We start from the raw sequence: 237 nt of genomic DNA, 5'->3' as shown, positions 1-237 counted from the left end.
CCCCGGGGGGCGCCTCGCAGCCAATCACCGCCCGCCGCCGGCTCACGCGCCCTCAGCGCGCGGAGAACGCGGGGGGCGGGGGGAGAGGGGGCGCGAGGGACCCTCGAGGTGGTGCCCAAAAACCCCCAAAATCCTCCAAAATCCCCCAAAATCCCCGTTCTGCGGCCATCCCTCCTCCGCGGCTGCACGAGCAGAGCCGAGGGCCAGGGCCCAGCCGGAGCCGGGGCTGCGATGCCT

The sequence above is a fragment of the Agelaius tricolor genome, unplaced genomic scaffold (genome assembly GCF_023055355.1).
Source record: "Agelaius tricolor isolate 1412-34295 unplaced genomic scaffold, bAgeTri1.0.p SCAF_16, whole genome shotgun sequence".
NCBI classification, from domain to species: Eukaryota; Metazoa; Chordata; class Aves; order Passeriformes; family Icteridae; genus Agelaius; species Agelaius tricolor.
Note: the sequence above shows the minus strand (reverse complement) of the source record.